A 20,539-nucleotide genomic window follows, 5' to 3' on the forward strand; every position below is an offset into this window, starting at 1 on the left:
GTTAGTAGCTGATGTCGAAAAGATGTTTCGACAGATTAACGTTACCTCTACTGATAGACCACTTCAATCTATTCTATGGCGATTTTCACCTACCGATGAGGTTACAGCATATGAATTGAACACGGTGACATATGGGACAAAGCCCGCACCATTTCTTGCAAGGAGAACACTTCAACAATTGTCTATAGATGAAGGGAAGCGATTTCCATTGGCAACGAAGAGTATATGTGAAGATACCTATATGGATGATGTGATCACGGGAACCGAAGAAATAGAAGAAGCATTGAATTTACAAAATCAATTGAACAAGATGATGACGGCAGGTGGTTTTAATCTAAGAAAGTGGGCATCGAACGATGCTAGAGTTTTGAAAGGTATACCGAACGAAAATCTAGCAATCCAAGATACTGCAGAAATAAATCTCGATCCCGATCCATCGATAAAAACTTTAGGACTGGTTTGGATGCCAAGATCTGATACATTCAGATTCAACTTCAACATACCTACCGATAACAATGAAGAACCCTTATCGAAACGTCGAGTGCTCTCTATAATTGCTACGTTATTCGATCCATTGGGACTTATAGGCGCTACAATAACAACAGCAAAGGTGTTTATGCAACTTTTATGGACATTGCAAGACGAACGAGGACAAAAAATTGGTTGGGATCAGCGATTACCTTTGACGGTGGGTGAGAATTGGCGGACATTTCAAGCTCAATTGCCGTTACTCAATGAAATACGAATTGAACGTTGCGTCATTATACCAAAATCGACTCTAGTAGAAATTCACTGTTTCTCAGATGCATGCGAGAAAGCGTATGGCGGTTGTCTGTATGTGCGTAGCCAGGACAGACTAGGAAATATCTGGGTACGATTGTTGGCATCAAAATCTCGAGTGGCACCCCTTAAATGTCAGACTATCCCGAGGTTGGAGCTTGCCGGAGCGCTTTTAGTTGCTCAGTTATTTGAAAAGGTCAAGAAGGCATTAAAATTGAAGGCTGATTCCTATTTTTGGACAGATTCAACATGCGTGCTACGTTGGATTCAGACTACTCCAAATACTTGGACAACCTTTGTAGCAAATAGGGTGTCCAAGATCCAAACCCTGACACAAGAAGGTACATGGAGACACGTTCCAGGCAACCACAACCCAGCTGATCTCATCTCAAGAGGAATACTTCCAAAGGACATCATACAAAACCGGTTTTGGTGGAATGGGCCTGAATGGCTAGAAATGGAACAGGAAAAATGGCCTATGTCTCCAGGAAAGCTAACTGAGTGTGATGATGTTGAGAGAAGACGTACAGCGGTGGAAAATACGGTCTCCAAATCGAACGAATTTAACGTATGGTTTATATCAAAATTTTCATCCTATACTGACTTGATACGCAAAACAGTTATATGGCTTCGTTTAATGGAATTTTTGAAAGGGCATAGAGGTTTTGGATTTATTAGCACGAAGGAATTAAATCAGGCAGAAAATATTTGGATTCGTCGAATTCAACAAGAAACCTTTCCAGATGAGTGGAAGACATTAGATAGCGGAGGAGCAGTGGGAAGTCGATCACCACTACGGTGGTTTAATCCCTACATTTCGAGCGACAAACTTCTTAAGGTTGGCGGTAGGTTGAAGAATTCCAATGAAACGGAGAACACTAAACATCCAGTAGTATTACCGGGTCGCCACTTATTCACACGGCTGATATTACAACAATACCATGATCGTCTCCTACATGCTGGGCCGCAGTTGATGTTGAGCACAGTAAGACTTCAATACTGGCCCCTTGGAGGAAGGAGTGTAGCCAGGGAGATAGTACATAAGTGCATGAGATGTGCTCGAGCAAAACCGACTATGGTGCAGCAGTTCATGGGGGAATTACCTGCCGCGCGAGTTAGAATATCTCGTCCATTCTCTCAATCGGGTGTTGACTATTTTGGTCCCATTTTTATTCGCTCCGGCCCACGACGCCCAGCTCAGAAGGCATACGTAGCTGTGTTTGTTTGCCTTTGTACAAAAGCTGTTCATATGGAACTAGTCACGGACTTATCGACAGATCGATTTATACAAGCTTTGAGACGATTTGTAGCTCGGCGTGGGAAATGTGCTAACTTATATTCAGATAATGGGATGAATTTTGTTGGTGCCCGAAATAAGCTTAAGGATTTAATGCGCACGTTGAAGGATAAACGACATCATGATAGGATATCTCAGGTATGCAGTGGCATTTCATCCCTCCTGGTGCACCTCATTTCGGAGGACTGTGGGAAGCGGCGGTGCGGTCCGCGAAACATCACTTAATAAGAATCATCGGTGAGAATCCAGTCTCGCCCGAGGACATGAATACCTTGCTCGCACAGATTGAGGCATGTCTAAATTCCCGGCCACTTACTCCCATTTCCGACGATCCGAATGATTTGGAACCTTTAACGCCAGCTCATTTTTTGGTAGGAGAATCGTTGCACTCTATCCCAGAACAAAATTTTCAGTTTATTCCTACAAACCGACTGAAGCAGTGGCAACTAATTCAGCGTAGATTACAGGATTTTTGGTCTCGATGGCGCAAGGAGTACCTGTGTCAACTGCAAGCCCGAATGAAACGATGGCGCCCTGCTGTATGTATCGATATCGGCAAATTAGTGGTAATTCAAGACGATAATTTACCACCTATGCGTTGGAGGTTGGGAAGAATCACGGAAGTTTATCCAGGCAACGATGGTATTGTACGAGTAGTAACTGTAAGAACTGCAAATGGAATTCTCAAACGCCCAGTGGAGAAGGTATGCATTCTGCCACTTCAGGAACCCACCTCAACGGATGAGTCAAACTAGGAGTGAATATCAACCAATTGTGTCTCAGTGTTTCGAAAGGTTTTTTTTCAGAAATTCAACATTATTTCTGGGTGGGTGAGGATGATCAAGAGTTAACATCCTCCTGCAACGCAGCAGATTCCATCTCTTTAGACCAAGCAACCATAAAACCATCTGGGAGAAATCGAAAGGAGGAAAAGAGAGGACGGTGAGCCTTTTCGTCGATGGAATCCATTGGGAAAGGAGGAGATGGAAAAGAGGAAAAAACCGGAGAGGAATCGGAGAGGAGCCATTAAAAAATCGCTAAATGTCGTTACAAGAAATTTTATGTATTAAATATCGTTTGGAATCAGTGTCATTGTCAAATTAAATTAAAGTCCATTGTCATTAAAATTATTGTACGTGTTGTGAATTTTAATTTGACAACAATCCTAATCGAATGTTGGGAGTTCCACTATTCAATCGCATCGAAGGATTTCGAAGGGATATTCCCCAACAATTCTGTTCCTTCCCCTGGTGACTGTAAGGACGTGAGCGGCGTCGGTATAGACCATTTAAAGCCCGAATCACCGAAAATTGCACAACGAGAATGATTTGCTAGTTCCGAGCGTCATTCTGTGTGTTCTTTGTGCAATTTGGTTTGTTCTTGTTAATCACGAAAAGCAACTACGAATTGTACAGTATACCCAAGCTTAAGCTCAAAGACATTGCCTCGCTCTGACTGCATACTATCAGAGGTTTTCGTTGATTATTCATAACAATGTCGATACATTATTCCTGATGTATGTGTGATTTTCCAAATTCAAATTCAAATTTCCAAATCATACATAAATGTGGGGCGTGGCTTACGAAATGCTTAATCTAATCAATAACTCTTTTTTTTTGTTTTGCGACTTAGACCAAATGTGACTATTCGTAGAATAACATATGTTACGGCTGTGGAATAATAATTTTCAAAAACCTCATATCATTTGGAAACCTAACATTTCGCGTGGTTCAGCATTTCGATTGTAGTTTATGTTTCAATTATTATTACTCATTAAACGCCCATGATAATAATATTTATCCTAACCATCAGGCGTCGTGGTGGCACGAGTCCGGCGATACATTCTGTTCAGGAATTCTGTGATGTTACTGTCGGATCGGATCCGCTATATGTAATTCGCATACACATTCCAAACGGATAATATAAAACCGCCTTTAAAACTGATCCAATACATCACGTTTCTCTGCTTATTCTGCCAAACGTTGCCGCCGACGTTTCACGACGGTTCGCGTTTCAGCGGATCTTTGATAATTTCATTTCTTCGTTAACTGCAATTGCAACAACAATGTTTATAAGAGACATCAAACAATCCTTTATCGTCATATATTTTGGGTTCAGTTTAGATATTTATGTAGAAAATTTTGATTATCTTTCAGGTAAGCTCGGAAGTGTCGTACCCACGTATAGAGACAACCTACACATTTTGGTACGTATTACTGAATTAACATGTTTACACAATCACAAAGATTATAATAAATAATATCGACTTTTTTATATTATAGCAGTACGCTATTGAACTCTATTTGTTACAATCGAGCACCATCAATCTAGGAAATTTTCGTGCCATGTACCTTGTCGACTTTCGTTCTTCTGTACACCGCCGTATACGATGTCTGTTCAAAAATTATCGCGACTTTCAAATTTACGCGGGTTACGTATATTAGATTCTAGATTTTTTTATGCCATTATGTTCGTACTCATGTCTCTCACTTATGCTGACAAGTACGGCTATTTTGAATGCTCAGTTAATTTTTGACGACTGCTTTTCTCACGTGAAACGTGTTTTGGTTCATCTGCGATTTTTGCCTATTATCTATCTCTAGAGATATTCCTTTGTAGTGCTGAAGCAAAATCGGCTATGCCTCATCCTTGCGTTACGAGCGTCGTCTATAGACGACATCCGCGCTACGACCTGTGTGTACGAGTGTCGTCTAGAGACGGTATCCACGCGATGAGCTGTGTGTATGAGCGTCATCTTTAGACGACATGTGAGTGATACTGCACATCGATCACACCAGCGCGTTGTGCATACTTTCCGGCGCAGTGCTCCGTACAGCGGTAGCACTCCGGCGGAGCACACTGCCGTATTGAAAGGGTTAATGGAATGAGATGGAGTGGACCTCTATTTACAACAACTGCTTTAAAAGTATTTGAAAGTCGCGATACTTTTTGAACAGACCTCGTATTGTTCTGAGCATCCGGCGTTCAAAAACACCAAGTGCTCTGTGACCATCTGTATCATGGCTCATTGATTTGTACATGGTACACTTCGTTCGGGGTCGGAGTTTACTGGACTTTAGATAGCCCTATTCTGTATTTCGATCGATTAGAAATATTTCGAACGACTTGATAAAATTCCATCCTGTATTCCGTTCGAGTTGTTTTTGCATTTCGTTCGATCTATTTCTCTTCAAACATTAGATGAATACGAAATTAGAACTTGATCGAAATAACGGCTTCGAACAAAATGGGAATCCGTCGGGATACAGAATATGTCTGAGAGATTTGTGGAGCCCATAGTTGACACAATTTCCGTTGACTATGTATGAGTCTTCGAATTTCACGGCTGTTGTTGATGTCAGTCCTACCAGCATGTATTTGGTTAGAGGCATTGATCCCAATGGAGATGTCTAAATTTTTCGTTTATTCGAGTATCGATTAATCGAGAGATCATTCTAAAATATTCGATTCATTCGTATAATTGTCTTTCAGTTCAAACTTCAGTTACTAGTTCAAAAGAAGTATATTTATAGAATCATTGACCACTGGTATATATTCCTTGACACTCTGAATTTGAATACTACCAGTTTTGTACAGGAACTCAGAACACGCCCTTAAATTCCGCTTTTGACTCCTGCAGACGCTGAATTCTCCTCCCCAGTCTCCTCCACTACCAGGGAAATATTTTTATGTTTAACCGTGAATTGTTTAGCGTATTCGATGAATTTCGATAAAACATTATGGACGGGTCAACAAATTTTGCACTGTTTTTTTTCTCTTTTTCATTATTCGTGATTAGTGTGATAATTATTCGATGTATTCATATTTTGAGTCTTCATAATTCGATACAAAATTACTCGATTAAAATTGCAGATATTCGATTATTTGAATTAATCGAACCATTAACTGACGTCTCTAACCCCATGCCCAATCAGACCTGCTTTGTGTTTCAGTCGGATATATAGTAATCATTCGATAACTGAACCTGCTTTGTAACTGGGCGAACGTTAACTGGGGCTTGGCTCAGTTAAAATGTAGAATTATGTAAACAATTGACGCCATTTTCGATTTGAAGATTTGTTGTGAGGGACATTCGAATGTAATTTAAGATGTTATAAAAATTCACATTACTTTTGCATGACAAATGGATTAACTGACATAAAAATAATTTCCCCAAATTATTTTTCATACCTGTGGTCGCACTCAATGAAAAAAATCCAGTGGAAACCTTTTGTTTATCCAATTTCACGATGAACGCGAAGTTCCCCTCGATTTTATTTGACACAGTGTCGTAGCGTGACCGGGTGACACCCGGGGTCGGTTACTAGGGTGTCATCCTTCAATAATGCTAGGTTTTCGGTTTTGAATGAAAAATAAAAACTTATCTAAACAAAGACGTATTTATTATAATATTAAATAGGAGGCGATCTGGCGTATTGGTAACATCCATGCCTCTCACGAGTTCAATTCTCACTCCCGACATTCTTCCAAAAATGGAAGTAAAAGTGACGAACCAGCCAAATTGAGTTGAAAATCACTATAATACAGATAAAAAAAAAAATAATATTATTAAATAGGCCAAACAAGAAATTATAAAGTCTTCACGCGGTCACTGGGATTGACTGTCAGTCACGGACAGTTTCAAAATAAGAAAATAAATACAATATGGTTTATTTATGGATGTCGAAATGTGACTCGAATAAATCTCATCAAATAAATATCTTTAGGAGCTGAGACCGGTATTGATATTGTACAAGTGCTTCCCGTGCGCTTTCACTCTTTTGTTGCGAGCTCAATGCAATAACATTAACGGTACGGGACTCAACGTATTTAACATGTCTGACCCATTGTTGACCGCAAATTTCCGATTGATTTCAACTCTGATAAGCCTCTACAAAAAAATGCCACGAAAACGGACACGGTTTGAAAGATTTGGAACCGATTTCTGAAAGTCCCACTTCATGATGAACTGTAACACATCCCATGCAATTTCATTTATGACATCATTATAATTCATTCCAGCGGCCTTCAAAGGTCTACGGAGTCTGGGTATCTCTAGCAAAAGCTGCCGACTTTTTGAGCTCGCTGTCAGGTGTAGCATGTGTCGAACTTGAATTGTTTCAAAAATTTCGGCTTCTTCTTCAGATGATCTCGACCGTTCTTGTAATTCCCGACGAAAATGACCAATGCACTCCAACTTTCCCTCTTCCATCGTTAGACCGGGCCCAGAAGATCTTTCGCCTGGTGTGCTTATCTTATGGGGAATTCTCCTTTCAGTAGCAAATTTTGAATCCTAAGATTTTAATAAAACCTTCTTAATGGCCATTTCGGCTAGACTGTTTTTACCCCTTGGGTGCATTCACAAGCAAACGATTTTGTATGTCCGTTCATCACGGCAGCAAAAGAGAAACGGACAGAGATTGGCCCGCCGACGCATCATTCATCATGCATCAACCGCAAACCAATCGAGACTAAAATGAAATTTCAAGAAGCTATCGCTATTTATAATGATTCAAATAGTTTACTTTCGAAGCAGTTTTGAACTATTGAAACAAGTTTCTATGACCAATAAGTAAAAAACCTCTCTCGTAGATCTTTTATCTTCCGAAAAATGTTATTTTCATACCACTTCGTTCATCCGGTAGAGAGATATTAACGCTCGAACCCTTGTACTTCGAACGTAAAGGGCGATCACGAAATTACGAATTCTTTCCAAATACCTGGAATTTCCTGACCTGTTGCACCGGCGGTTGGGAAAAATGTTGAACATTCACAATTCAACCGTCTCCAGAGTGTTGGAGCGGTTCCAGGAGCGGTTGACGTTGGACCACGGCAAAGGAGCTGGAAGAAAACCGGGACCGGAGAACAAAAAGACGGAGGAAAAGGTGAAGCGGATGATTAAAGCAAATTCGAACGTCTCAAGCCGTGATTTGGCTAAAAAGATCGGCATGTCACAGAGCTACGTCCAGAATGCAAAGAAGAGAGCTGGACTACATACATACAAGGTACAGAACTTCCCAAACCGCGATGAGCGGCAACAATCGACGGCTAAAACTCGGGCACGGAAGCTCTACGTGAAGATGCTGACAAAATATGGCTGCTGTGAGATGGACGACGAAACGTATATAAAAGCCGATTTTAAGCAAATTCCGGGGTTAGAGTTTTTCACTGGCAAGAGCAAGTTCGATGTGGACGACAAATTTAAGAAGAAGAAAATGTCGAAGTTCGCCTCCAAATATCTCGTTTGGCAGGCCATCTGCTCTGGACTGAGGAGTGAGCCTTTCGTGACAAAGGGCACAGTAAATGGCGAGATCTACAAATCTGAGTGCCTCGAGAAGTGCCTTTTGCCGTTCTTGCAGCAGCACGACGAAGCTCCGCTATTTTGGCCAGATTTGGCATCATGCCACTATTCTGTCCTGGAGTGGTATGAGGCCAATTCTGTCCTTTTTGTTCCAAAGGACATGAACCCGCCAAACTGTCCGGAGCTGCGCCCAGTGGAGCAGTACTGGGCAATAATGAAGCGGGAACTTCGGAAGAGCAAGAAGACAGTCAAATACGAGAAGGACATGTTAAGAAAATGGAAAAAAACTGAGAAACTGGTACTGGATGACACTGTAAAGACTTTGATGGAGGGCATCAAGCGAAAATGTGTTCAATTTTACACTCAAGGCTCCATCGATTAACTATTCTTTTGATTTTTGAAGTAAATATATGTATAAAACTACCCTAAAATTTTGGTTTGATTCTAAACATTATAAGAAAATTGGCATGACATTTTCGGTGTCGCAATAATTTCGTGTTCGCCCTTCAACCCCCTCGTTTTCGAGACATTGGATTTACATCCCAGAACAGAAATGAAAGATGTAGTATGACAAAATAATGAATATAAAAATGCCAAAAAAAGATTCTATAACATGGACTTTTCCATAGTGACTTGTTTTGTTAGATAATACCATAAGTAAAAACAGTATTCATCCATTCAAAATCATGATTTTTGTTTAATATAATGTACATGTCATAGTCATGGGTGTCACCCCCCTAAGGGTGACACCGGGGCAAATCGAAAACTTGTTTACTGATGCAAAAATGTAGTTACACCATTAATAAACATCTCCATTGTTTACCCACCGTGAACTCAAACCAACGAATTTAGACAGTTACCAGGTATGCTATAAAGGTTCTCGCTTTAGTATTAGTAAATATCGTGCAAAATAGCGTGCAGTTTAGGAGGAATTCTGAACAAAATTTTAGTTCTGTTTGTTTTCGAGTTCAATTTTGTGAAAAAAACATACAGACAAATGGGTTTCTATCAAACAAAATTCACTGATTTGTCAGTGTTTCTGAACACAACACTGCACGCTATTTTATATGTGTGAATAATGTTCGTGTACGATACAATAAAATCTACCTCACCTGTAGTATGTGTCAAACCACGTTGAACTCTAACATCGATACATGCATATGTGATACATGATGGAAACGAATTCATTTTGGGGGGATTCACTTCAATATGCAATGAAGTCCATTTGACGGGAAAGAAAAAAATGAGACAGTCGGGTCGTAGAGTGAAATACCAACTAAACGCTCGAATGACTGTTGAGTCATGTTGACGGAGTAATTGCTGGAAGAGGCCAAAACTCATTTCCAATTGAATACGGAAGCAATTTTCTTCATAGTCCTATCACTATTCTCAATTGAATATGACCCATGCCATCCGGCAGTTGCGATGTATGTTAAATTATCCCCAGAATTTAAAGACCCATTTTGCCTCCGGCCTCTATACTGCATTCTGGTTCGATCGATTTTGGAATCCAATTCTCTAGCGTGATGCCAATATCAGTCAACTTGGACCGTGAGATGCCTATCTCACAATATCACTCCGACGTATTTCGTGGCGACATCCGATGAACCTTCCCCAATACGAAAATCGATGTAATTTATGAGGCTTCAGAGACATGAGCAGAGAAGGAGCTTATGCTGAGTTTGTTACAAAAAAAATCAACGGAGAAGTTGACTTTCTAACAATTAACGGATTCCGTCGAGTTCATTTTTTTTAAATCAATAATGAATCTAGCCAATTTTTGATACCCTGCTCTGAAGTATAGCGTATTCCACTCAAAGCGTTCTTCAACGATCGAAACAAATGATAGTCGGAAGGGACAAGGTATGGGCTACAAGGAACCAGAATTCTTCATCCACTATTTTCCAAATAGTTTTTGACACGAAAAGCAACATGAGGCCGTGGGTTGTTATCGACTCGTATCTGGTCGCACAATCTGAACGTTTTTCGGCAATAGTTCGTTTTAAATGGCTCAATTGTTGCCTGTAGAAGTCTCTATTGATCGTTTGACCAGATCACAACCTTTTTTCCAAAATATATATTTTTATTAAGGCCCATATGGCGTTAGCCTCACGGGGCCGGGAGCTCAATATTTCGACAATTTTTTGCCTTATGGCTATGTTAGTAATACAGCGCGGACTCGATTATATACAGTTTTTGATTTCTTTTCACTGTATATAATCGAATCCTGTATATAATCGAGTCAAAAAATTTTTTTGTGTCATTCGTTTTTTTTTGCATGTATTTTTTGTTTTTTGAATATTAAAGAGGAATTTGGGTTTTGATTCAACCCCTTAAAGTCAGAAAACACCTTTCTCACATGAAAAAAATAAAATCTATCCGGATTCTTTCAGAAGGTGATAGACGATCATATTTGATGAAAAAAACCTTCTACGCATATGTTCGAATTTCAACAATGACAGAGTTATAGAACTTTTTGACGTAGAACTACGTCTTTAATTAAGGCTGTCAAATCAGAAAACAGGTCACGTTTTTGTGAAATAAAGTTAACGTTAATAACTATTTTTGCCGCGAACGGATTTTGGCGATTTACATATCAAACGAATCGGAAATTCCCTAAGATTTGTTTGATATGCTATACATTACAATCCCATGGTGTGTAAATGATTAAAATTCATGAAAACTATAAGTGTTTTCATTTTCCCATACATTTGTTCTGTCCATTTGTGTGATTTCCCGGACAGAGCTATCAATAACGAGCAACGATGGGGAAATCGTAAGACTTAAAGTCTCCGTGAACAAAGGAAAAGAAGAAGAACGAAGGGGAATATTTGCCCAGAGTATAAACAGTGGATCTCGCTGAGGCAAACTTTCATTCTTCGTGAGGACACCGACTGAACAACATCATTGCTGGGTGAGCTAGACGGTGAGGAGTGGAGGAGTAATACGAGGAAAAAGTAAACTTTTCCAAGGGCCTTTTTGAAGGTTAGAGACGAATGAACTAAAGAAGTTTTAAGTCTCACATGTCGCAGCTCCGGATTAAGCTGTGGACGCGATTACTGACTCGCTGATGTCTCTAGCATTTCAATAATTGCATCAAACTGATGCCATTGCATTAAGGTTCTGAGCTACACAACTGTGTGGGGAATCATCAAGCTAGGCTATCGTCAGCTCACCAAGAAAATAAATGTTCTGGAATTTTGTCTGTGATTTGGTTTCGCATGACGGTAGCAAAACTCTTAATTAAGATTTTTTGTCTGTATAGGTATTAAACATATGGTAATCAGTACCCTAGCGGTATCACATAAAGTTTACGTCCTATTCTCATGCCTACCAAGTTTTTGTGCATAATTTCATGAAAATCGATCGAGTCGTTTCGGAGGAGTTCGACCACGAACATCGTTACACGAGATTTTCATATATATATATATATATATATATATATATATATATATATATATATATATATATATATATATATATATATATATATATATATATATATATATATATATAGAGAGAGAGAGAGAGAGAGAGAAAAATAAACTATCGTTGGCTCCAAATGAATGTTTTGCAGAGTTCGTTTTCTCGAGATCGAATTCGAAGTCGAAAACAGCCACAATTGAATCATTTGAAGTAAGTGAATTATATTAAAGCATAAGAAGGCTTTTGAAGACGACGAAAGGTGTTTTATTGCATCAGGAGAATTATTGTTTTATCATTTTTGCAATGAATCTGAAATAATTGCTTCGATTAAAAAAGTCGCTGTCAAGAAAAACAGTTATACGTAGAACAGAAGCTAAAAGTTAAAATTTGGATAAGATGCTGATAGAAAGTATTGATGATTTCCGGTTGCATTCTTACAACTCGACGAATCAACTGATACCACAAAGTTATGCGATGTGTTCGCAGGATATTCCTAATTTTTAACAAATTTTCATCAATGAAGGAACAAACGACATATACAACTCGTTCATGCACTCATAAGTCGATTACAACTTATGGAGCTCGGTTGGAAATCGTAATGGATTTGTGAATCATTGCCAAATTGATGATAATATTCCAAATTTTATCAACTACCATTGTATCCATCAGCAATACTGTGCGCAAAAATATTGGAATCGTTCAATGTAGTTAGTTAAAATAGTTAACTACGTATAAAAGCAGTTTGCAGAAACGCAAAATCAGGGCAAGGGAATTGTGGATCAAATTCAAATATCGGAGAATTGTTGTTACACCCCAAGGTGCCATGTTTTTTTTACAAAGAATTAATGGCAACTGCCAATAAATCATATTCTCAATAAGTGGATATGATTTATTGGCACTGAACTGAAAACACTCTTAAAAGCACAATTTAGGAGACGAGGTTTAAAGCAATTCGAAAATATTGCGACTAAATCAGCAGATTAAAGCACATGAATACGATCGTTATGCAGATTAAATTTCCTTGTTACTAAATGATATCGACAGGAGATTTAAAGATATTTCAAAAATAATATAATCTATATATATATAAAAATGAATTTCTGTCTGTCTGTCTGATTCTTATGGACTACCGAACTGATCAACATGAAAATTTGTATGTAGGGGTTTTGAGGCCGTGGAAGGTTTTCGTGACAGTTTGGGCCCCTCCCACCTCCCTGGGGGGGGGGGGGGAGCTGCCATACAAATGAAATACAAATTTCTGTATAACTCGAGGATTAATCAAGCAAATGAAACCAAATTAGGCATATTGAGGTTTTAGGATGCAATATATGTTTCTATGGTGGTTAGACTCTCCACCCCCTCTCTAAGGGGGGCTGCCATACAAACGAAACACAAACTTCCGCATAACTCGAGAACTAATCAAGCACAATTTGGGATGTGAGTTTGACATGACAATTGAAAATTTTCGGAAAATTCTGAAGGAAAAAGGGAAAATTCGGAAAATTAAATTCCCATATGTTCTACAATTACATAGTGATAAGTGCTGTTAGTCCATTTGATGTTTGCGCTAGCGAAATTGATCTTTGTTCAAAACTGGAAATGTGATGAAACGCACTCCTATATCTTCTTCTATCTATACCAATAAAAAAAGTATCGCCGAATGTGTAGATAAGAGCAGAACTCGAGGAAGGAATTGTCCGATTTAGGGTTGTATTTATTCTATAAAAAATTTATTCCATATAACGGAGATACATGTTATTTGCAAGTGGTTGAAAAATCTTGAACGAGAATTGTGTCTGGAAATAATCTGATATTATAATGATGAGTTTTGTTAGAAATACTAGAATTTTTTTTTTATCTTCGCTTACTTTACGTCGGCCTATTTCCGCCACTTTAGTGCCAATCACCGACACCAGGGAGGCGACTCCACCTGTTCCTACCTATCAGACACAACAACTCATGAGCCGGGCCAACTTCTTTTACTTCCCTTCCGAAGGAAGACGTAACCAGAGATTTTTCGCCTCAGAAAATCCCAACTACGCCAGCTGGGATTGAACCCAGGCCGATCGGATTGTGAGGCTGTTACGCTAACCACACAACCACTGGCGCCGTCGACTACTAGAAATTTTATGGTAAAAGGTAAATTCACCGGGGTCGATTAGAAGATCAATCAATGAACAGTTCTGCGATTGGACCCATGAGCTTGCTCATAGTATGAAAACGTAAATGTTTGAAAGTACTGTTAACAAAAAACCATTCCATTCAATGATGGAATCAACATAGAAGAAATGTCAATTAAATTAAATAGCATTGATTGGAAATGAAATCTTCAATTTTTATGAAGATATATTTTCAAAATCAAGAGAGATGAAGCTCTTGATTTCAAAAGTATTTCTATTGCTTACTGTACTTATTGGAATTTACTTTGCAAGGAAATGTGATGTTCATAAATTTTTTCGGATATACTTATACCCGAAAAAAATATTTTCTATGAATACAATCGAAACAAAACATCGCTCTTCTTTGACAGATTACTGTTTGGCAGCCTGTTGCAAATAAATTTGAGTGTATTTCAACAACATGTCTAAAATATACAATCTAATGTTTCCAGTGCTTTATCAGATACAGAACAAACATTCAGAATAAAATGTGTTTAAAATAAAATTGTTCGCAATTTAAAAAACACATAAAAAATGAAAGAGCGTATTGTTTTTGCAAAAAAAATATAGGAGGTTGTGTCCAAGATACGACCGCAATGTTGACGTAGAACTACGCTGTTATTTTATATAAGTCGCTTGTTTATACCTTCGGATATTTTTCTATAATGCTGTGAAATTTTAGAAACAACTGCCTTAGAATAATATCTGAAATGGTTTTTTCATTGTAGAATCAGTTGACGATAATTGATTGATGATTTATTCTCGCCCTCGCAAAACAATACACTAGCTAATCGTATGTCGCAATTTATTTCATGTCAATGCATTGAAAATTTACCTCGAACGCTATTCCGGTGGCCTTTTTCGCAATTGACATGGACTCGGCTACAGTCGATTATATACATGTTGCACCAACACCATTATTCCACATCTTATAACTTCATCAATATATCTTTGGCACCGCCTGGAAACAACAACAATGACAACAGTTGTATGTATCAAATATCATGCTACATGTTACTTAGTATTGCCTCAAAGGAATCGCACCTATAGGCATCGTTCGTACAACGTAAACCAAGCTCCAAACAAACGTTCGCCATAGCATGCATACAGAGCCATACATTGGTGGCTTGAAATTACTTGAAACTACTATAAACACTTCTCATCATTTTGCGCTATTCTCAAAAGAAACGCTTTTGCTGTTAATTACTGGCCTCGAAAAAAGTTGCACTACTTTCTCATGCTCGAGAGAAGCGCACCTATTACCCTTAGTGGAGGAAGTTTTGCTACTGGCTATACAAAATACATACAAAATTCCAGAACGACATTTACTTTCTTGGTCACTTGGTCTTGGTCACGAAATAAACTCTTTTTGTTAATATCAACAACCTCGAAAAACAGTAGCATTGCTTCATTATGATCAATTGCTTGCCTCAAAATTTTATTGCCCCTGGCAATGCGTTCGTTTTTTGCAGGGCTCGAGCCTGCCTTCCTCTTCTTCTTGCTCATCACACACTACGCGAAGCGTCCAATTTATGACCGCGGAAAGAAAAACAAACGATACGAATAACGCGAAAAACGAACAGAAAAACCAAAAGTTGGATTACCACTGGTGGGGTCCAATCTTAGATCGAACTTAACTGGATTGCTCAACAGTCCGATGCTGAATGAAAGTTTGCCCCATCGAGATCTACTGTTTATACTCTAGGCAAGTATTCCCCTTCATTCTTCTACTTTTCCTTTATTCACGGAGACTTTAAATCCTACGATTTCCCCTTCGTTGGTCGTCGATAAGTTGCCCGTTATTCGGGAAAGCACACAAATGGACAGAACGAATGTATGGAAAAATGGAAACGCCTAAAGTTTCCATCCATTTTAACCATTTACAAACCAGGGAATTCTAATGTATAGCATATTGAACAAATCTTAGGGAATTTGCGATTCGTTCAGTATGTAAATCGCCAAAATCCGTTCGCTGCAAAAATTGTTATTAACGTTAACGTTAAACGTGACCTGTTTTCTGATTTGGCACCCTTAATGAAATACGTAGTTCTACGTCAAAAAATCATTATTATCGCTCCCCAAAACAACGGTGACTTCAAAAAACATATTGTATTGGTAGGAAGGGATGGTGAGAAGTTTGGCCATCCCTGCTATAGCGGATATAGCAACAGATTTTTCATTTATAACGAGAGACTGCCTAACGCTTATGAGCATGGATCAATTGGATCAGGATCATGGATCAGATGTTGATACAGAGGAACTTGTATAAGAGGTGGAAGTGTTTAAGACGCAGATGAAGGACCGCAGTTTCAGCCAGCTTAAATTGATTGAAAATTATCTGCGTTCTAAAATAAGCCAAGGCCGACTCAATGGCTTGGCAATTCATTCTAACGAGAAAGAACCGTAAGACTTTTGATGTTATTTTGGACCATTTTGTTTCAGCTAAAGCACGCAAGCCAAAGATTTGGCTAGAGAATAAGCGAAGCTGGTAATGATATTTTTAGTCTTTTAAATACGAATAAACTGCTCAAAGTGAACATTGGTATAAGTGAGTAGTTTTTTTTATATTTATACAAAATATCACAATCTCAAAACTATTAAAAAATTCGAAAAAAGTGGAATTTTTGGGGCGTCTTTTTCATCGTTTGCCGGGGGCGCTGTCTACCATACCATCACTACGCCGCTGTCAGCACATGTAGAGTTGTCTTGAGCGGTACAATCTTCGGCTTGTATGTATCAGTTGTATGTATCAAATATCATGCTACATGTTACTTAGTATTGCCTCAAAGGAATCGCACCTATAGGCATCGTTCGTACAACGTAAACCAAGCTCCAAACAAACGTTCGCCATAGCATGCATACAGAGCCATACATTGGTGGCTTGAAATTACTTGAAACTACTATAAACACTTCTCATCATTTTGCGCTATTCTCAAAAGAAACGCTTTTGCTGTTAATTACTGGCCTCGAAAAAAGTTGCACTACTTTCTCATGCTCGAGAGAAGCGCACCTATTACCCTTAGTGGAGGAAGTTTTGCTACTGGCTATACAAAATACATACAAAATTCCAGAACGACATTTACTTTCTTGGTCACTTGGTCTTGGTCACGAAATAAACTCTTTTTGTTAATATCAACAACCTCGAAAAACAGTAGCATTGCTTCATTATGATCAATTGCTTGCCTCAAAATTTTATTGCCCCTGGCAATGCGTTCGTTTTTTGCAGGGCTCGAGCCTGCCTTCCTCTTCTTCTTGCTCATCACACACTACGCGAAGCGTCCAATTTATGACCGCGGAAAGAAAAACAAACGATACGAATAACGCGAAAAACGAACAGAAAAACCAAAAGTTGGATTACCACTGGTGGGGTCCAATCTTAGATCGAACTTAACTGGATTGCTCAACAGTCCGATGCTGAATGAAAGTTTGCCCCATCGAGATCTACTGTTTATACTCTAGGCAAGTATTCCCCTTCATTCTTCTACTTTTCCTTTATTCACGGAGACTTTAAATCCTACGATTTCCCCTTCGTTGGTCGTCGATAAGTTGCCCGTTATTCGGGAAAGCACACAAATGGACAGAACGAATGTATGGAAAAATGGAAACGCCTAAAGTTTCCATCCATTTTAACCATTTACAAACCAGGGAATTCTAATGTATAGCATATTGAACAAATCTTAGGGAATTTGCGATTCGTTCAGTATGTAAATCGCCAAAATCCGTTCGCTGCAAAAATTGTTATTAACGTTAACGTTAAACGTGACCTGTTTTCTGATTTGGCACCCTTAATGAAATACGTAGTTCTACGTCAAAAAATCATTATTATCGCTCCCCAAAACAACGGTGACTTCAAAAAACATATTGTATTGGTAGGAAGGGATGGTGAGAAGTTTGGCCATCCCTGCTATAGCGGATATAGCAACAGATTTTTCATTTATAACGAGAGACTGCCTAACGCTTATGAGCATGGATCAATTGGATCAGGATCATGGATCAGATGTTGATACAGAGGAACTTGTATAAGAGGTGGAAGTGTTTAAGACGCAGATGAAGGACCGCAGTTTCAGCCAGCTTAAATTGATTGAAAATTATCTGCGTTCTAAAATAAGCCAAGGCCGACTCAATGGCTTGGCAATTCATTCTAACGAGAAAGAACCGTAAGACTTTTGATGTTATTTTGGACCATTTTGTTTCAGCTAAAGCACGCAAGCCAAAGATTTGGCTAGAGAATAAGCGAAGCTGGTAATGATATTTTTAGTCTTTTAAATACGAATAAACTGCTCAAAGTGAACATTGGTATAAGTGAGTAGTTTTTTTTTATATTTATACAAAATATCACAATCTCAAAACTATTAAAAAATTCGAAAAAAGTGGAATTTTTGGGGCGTCTTTTTCATCGTTTGCCGGGGGCGCTGTCTACCATACCATCACTACGCCGCTGTCAGCACATGTAGAGTTGTCTTGAGCGGTACAATCTTCGGCTCTAGTTGAATGATCATTTTTCGTCCCCAGTAAAGATTCAAAGATTCGAAGACTTTCTTACGTGTCGCTCAAGCAACTTTTCGGATATGCAAAATCGTCGCTTCCAATTCGAACGGAACATAATTTCCTTGCTATTGGATGTATCCAGCGGCCTTGAGTCGTTCAGAAACAGCTTGTCGAGTTACTTGCCCGAGTTATGATTCTGCAAGCAAATAGGTTTGACACGAATCTTGATCGAGTAAGAATGATATCTCTCATTCTTCGTTCTCAAACTTTCTTGGTTGACCCGAACGCTTTGACGTCCGCACGTTTTGTAAAAAAATATTCGCTTGGCGCCGGCAGCGCTAGTTCGAATTACTTGGTTTGTCGTCGCCCGTTCTTGACATTATCGAGAAATTATGAATTGTTAAGTTTTACTAATCTCATCGTTAGTTTTCAAAAGTCTTTAACCCTGTTCCCCTACTTTCATGAAATTTCGAAGATATACATACGTAAATATTACAAACCGGTCCTTATTCCTCCCGCTATATGTCCATGCGGGTAATCATCGAAAAAATGTTCTACTTTTCGGTCTGTTTTGATTTTAGTGAAAACATTGAAAAACATTCGGCCGATTGATTCGAAAAACAATATTTTAAAATGCAAGATTAAATCCAGTTTCTTGGAGAAACATGAGTTTCGAAAGATATAATTGAAGTTCTTTTTACTATGTCCGTATTTCCCCACCTCCCCTGCTCATAAAAATACAAAACTTGTTGGCGTGTGTAAGTTATTGTTATCTGAACAAAACCCCAATTGAATGTAAACGATACTAAAGTGCTGTCGCCGGCCACTGAGAAACTACCACTGTGGTGTCGCCGGACGCCAAAGTGTTAACACTAAAATAACCACTTTGAAAACGTGCAAGCCCTACATACCCTACAAAATTTATCCGATAGTGTAGAGTCACCAAAAACTTTTAGAATCATTCGATGCGTTTCTACTGGACTTTTCTTTCAATGGAAACAGAAAATTTGTCGCAAATGGTGGTTGACAGTTGTCGACAATTCATGATTCAGCAAAAATCTACTGTCGTAGTCGACTATTTATAGCATTTTAAGCCATCTTGTGGAAACGGAACGTTGATTGTATATCAATAACTTCAAGAAACAAAAACATTCATTTTAATTCCGAATTTATACAGCGTATTGATGAATGAGTAAATTCCACGATAGAGCAACATTTTTTTTTACTATCTACCTTTTTTTCTCTTATATTTTTTTGCTGCTGAACTAAATCAAATTTTTCTAACACATTTAAGGGGGTATTCTAGTGTAGAGACACGAATTTCGGACGTTTTTTCGAGCTCCAAAAAAATAAAACAAAGTATATTTTTACTATACATTATATCATTATTTGTTCATCTATCTTTTAACAATAAAACAAAAATTGAACGGTGAAAAAATATTTATAATTAGAATAGTTAAGAGCTGATGAAGTGAGAGGGTTCAAAAAAAAGTTGTACCATGGCGTACACGATTCCAGCCCTCCTGGTTATCTGAAACAAAAAAATTCATCAGAATCTGAATCAGTAAAGCTGCCGCTATCGCATGAATCTCGGACAAGTCAGAAACATATTTTTTGACAAAATGGAGACCGCTTGAAAAACAAAATGCGGTTTAACCGTTTCTTTTTACGTTTACCGATTTTCTGAAAATAGTAAAATTTAAAAAAAATATTTTTTTAAGGTTCATGCGATAGAGAGATGCTTGCAGATTGTATCCATATAAATTCGACATGAATCGGTTCAGTTGAACTCGAGATATCGTGTACGCCAGTTCGAGAAAACTAGTTTCGAGAATAACGCGTTTAAAGTTCATTGTTATGGTCGTACCAGGTTAGATACCGCACCACTAAAATGGCTCTAACTCGACAAATAATAAGATTTTCGATAAGTCCTCTCTAGGGTTTATTCTTGAATGCTTGGTGGAAGGTGGAAGCTAGCCATTGTAGTAGTACAGATAAACCCATGTGTAAAAATGGGGTAATAGTGTTTGTGAGAGAAGAACAAAGCACATGTAAATAGATCAATTCACTTATCAGACTGTGTGGCGC

At 38.5% G+C, this 20,539-nt stretch overlaps 1 protein-coding gene across 1 annotated transcript in view; it reads left to right on the plus strand.

Moving 5' to 3' along the window:
* Positions 1–20,539, plus strand: part of LOC129776264 (uncharacterized) — a 38,026-nt gene that overhangs the window by 15,562 nt on the left and 1,925 nt on the right. Inside the window, exon 2 of the transcript XR_008743071.1 lies at positions 4,234–4,283. The gene's annotated coding sequence lies outside the window, so the exon portion shown is untranslated. The remainder of the gene's footprint in view (positions 1–4,233; positions 4,284–20,539) is intronic.

This window comes from Toxorhynchites rutilus, chromosome 3, assembly GCF_029784135.1.
Source record: "Toxorhynchites rutilus septentrionalis strain SRP chromosome 3, ASM2978413v1, whole genome shotgun sequence".
NCBI classification, from domain to species: Eukaryota; Metazoa; Arthropoda; class Insecta; order Diptera; family Culicidae; genus Toxorhynchites; species Toxorhynchites rutilus.